Below are 2,622 nucleotides of genomic sequence, written 5' to 3' on the forward strand. Positions count from 1 at the left end.
CAGTTTCAGAAAAATTAGATGATTTATTCAAGAGAGAGAGATTCAGAAACTGAGCGAATCAATAACGCATTGGTCTACCTCTGGCCTTATGCAAGCAATTATTTGTGTGCGGCATTGATTGACAGAATTGCTGGATGTTCTCCAGAGGGTGCCTTGCCCAACCGCGCCCAACTGCAGCGTTAGATCCTCAAAATCCTGCGACAGTTGTGGGGGCCTGCTCATAATGCTCCAAACGTAGATTGGGGAGAGATCCGGCGACATTACTGACCATGGTAGGGCTTGCTAAGCATCAAGGCACGCAGTAGAAACTTTCGCCGTGTGCGAAAGGGCATTATCTTCGTGAAATGTAAGCCCAGGTTGGTTTGCCATGAAGGACAACAAAACAGGGCGTGGAATATTCACGTCAGGCCGCTGTTTTGTAAGTGTGCCGCGGATGACAACCAAAGGGGTGAAACTTCCAGGCAGATTAAAACCGTGTACCGGACCGAGACTAGAACTAGGGACCTTTGACTTTCGCGGGCAAATGAGCTACCCAAGCCCGATTCACGCCCCGTCCTCACATCTTTACTTCTGCCAGTACCTCGTCTCCTACCTTTGGTTCGCAGGAGAGCTTCTCTAAAGTTTGGAAGGTAGGAGACGAGGTACTGGCAGAAGTAAAGCTGAGAGGACGGGGCGTGTGTCGTGTTTGGGTAGCTCAGTTGGTAGAGCGCTTGCCCGCGAAAGGCAAAGGTCCCGAGTTCGAGTCTCGGTCCGGCACACAGTTTTAATGTGATAGGAAGTTTCATATCAGCGCTGCCGAATGAAAATCTCATTCTACAACCAAAGGGGTCTTGCTATGAAAAGAAATTCAACGCGAGACCATCACTCCTGGTTCTCGGGCCGTATGGCGAGCGACAGTCAGGTTGGTGTACCAGCGCCGTCCGGAGCGTCTCCAAACATGTTTTCGATGGTCATCAGTCCGAAGTGTGACTCATCACTGAAGACAATTCTACTTCAGTCAATGAGATTCGAGGCCCATCTAGGTTTACGGTATTCAAGAAATTCGGAAAACTTCAATGTCGATTTTTCTGGAGAATTTTTTAGAGTTGCATTGAACTGCTTTGAGAAGTGTTATCTGAGTTCTGAACCTGACGCACCATAAATGTAATACAATACAAAAATCCGACTGCCGTGTGGTTTCGTTCTCTGACAAGAGCCAGTGCAGGAGAAGGCATCAACCATCGCCCTGTCTATTAACTCGTCAATGAATTGGCCTGCTGAGGTTCCGGCAGATTATCCTCAACCTAGGACAAAAAGAATGATGATGATGATGTTTGATTTGTGAGGCGCTCAACTGCGCGGGTATTAGCGCCCGTGCAAATTCCGAACCTTTGCTCATCCCAATCTGGCCAATTTGACGAATGAGTCAGAAAGGACTTTCGACAAGATAGTAAATGGGGGCTCGTGCCGCACCGCGTGTACTCGGTTTGCGTTTCCATCAAGTTCAGTATGTTTACTAGGCGCATTAACCCTGTTGGGACTTTGTGGACACAATTACCGCTTCCAGCGCAAATAGAAGTTACGCAAACACGTGGAACCGATAGTACAGCTGGAGGGAGGTCAGGGAAGGACAACAGTAGATTCGCCTGGCCTTAAATATAAAAGGATGAGTGTAAGAGAAATATGAGGATCCATATAAAAGGAGTAATAATACTAGGTTTAACACTGTTACCTTGCATATAAAAAGAAGAAAACACAGAAGACAAAAAGAGCTAAGTAATTTTTCAGAACATTTCTCTCGGAGAACAGCGGTTGCTTTATTACTTAAAAATGAACGGGAACAGTCACAACCGCAGGAAACTTTTTTTCTGAGGTTACCAGTTTCGGTCTATTTTTGACCTTCTTCAGACATCACACCATGACGGCAGATGGTGGCCGTGAAAGCATCTGTGGAGTCGTAGCGCCTGCTCCGTTCACAGCCACCGTCTACCATCATGATGTGAGGTCTGAAGAAGGTCTAAAACAGACAGAAACCGGCAATCTCATTAAGTTTACTTCGACGGTGACTGTTCAAATTCATTTTTAAAACAGTGCTAAGCCGAAAACTGTGTGGCTTTTATTGATGTTGCATCGCCAACAGACAACGAACGTGACACCAACAGCTCGGAAGGCGGTGAGATCGAGGAGTGTGAAGGGCGCGCGGGTAATGGGAAACAGAGAAACGAGGCGACGGTTAACACAGGGCCGTGTGGGAACGCGACGGCGGCAGGAAGCGGCGAAGCAAAGCCAAGGCCCAGCGAACAGCGCCCCGGCGCGTCGGCCGTGACGGCGGATGGGGCTGATTGGGGCCAATCTCAGGACGCCGGAAGTCGGACTGAAAGGGCTGCCGCCGGCCGAGCTAATTCCGTCACCGCCACGGGGGTTTTCGATCGCCGCTTTCAAATGCACTTCCTGCGTTCATCGCGCACCAGACACACGGCGACAGAACAAGCGAACAAGAAGGAACCGTGCGGTCCCAATTAAAACGGCATTGATTATGCATATTGGACTGATACATCTCAGTAGATCGACAAATTTCGGAACCCCTTTTTCTCCCTCCACGAATATTGTGTTTTCTGTGCAAATCAACCCTTCAACTGTGGG

General features: G+C 48.7%; 1 non-coding gene across 1 annotated transcript; it reads left to right on the plus strand.

Moving 5' to 3' along the window:
* The first annotated feature begins 683 nt into the window (after positions 1 to 683).
* Positions 684 to 758, plus strand: Trnas-cga (transfer RNA serine (anticodon CGA)). Its single transcript has one exon. It is a non-coding gene; the product is annotated as a tRNA-Ser (tRNA).
* Positions 759 to 2,622: the final 1,864 nt, after the last annotated feature.

Source organism: Schistocerca gregaria, chromosome 6 (assembly GCF_023897955.1).
Source record: "Schistocerca gregaria isolate iqSchGreg1 chromosome 6, iqSchGreg1.2, whole genome shotgun sequence".
Classification (NCBI taxonomy): Eukaryota; Metazoa; Arthropoda; class Insecta; order Orthoptera; family Acrididae; genus Schistocerca; species Schistocerca gregaria.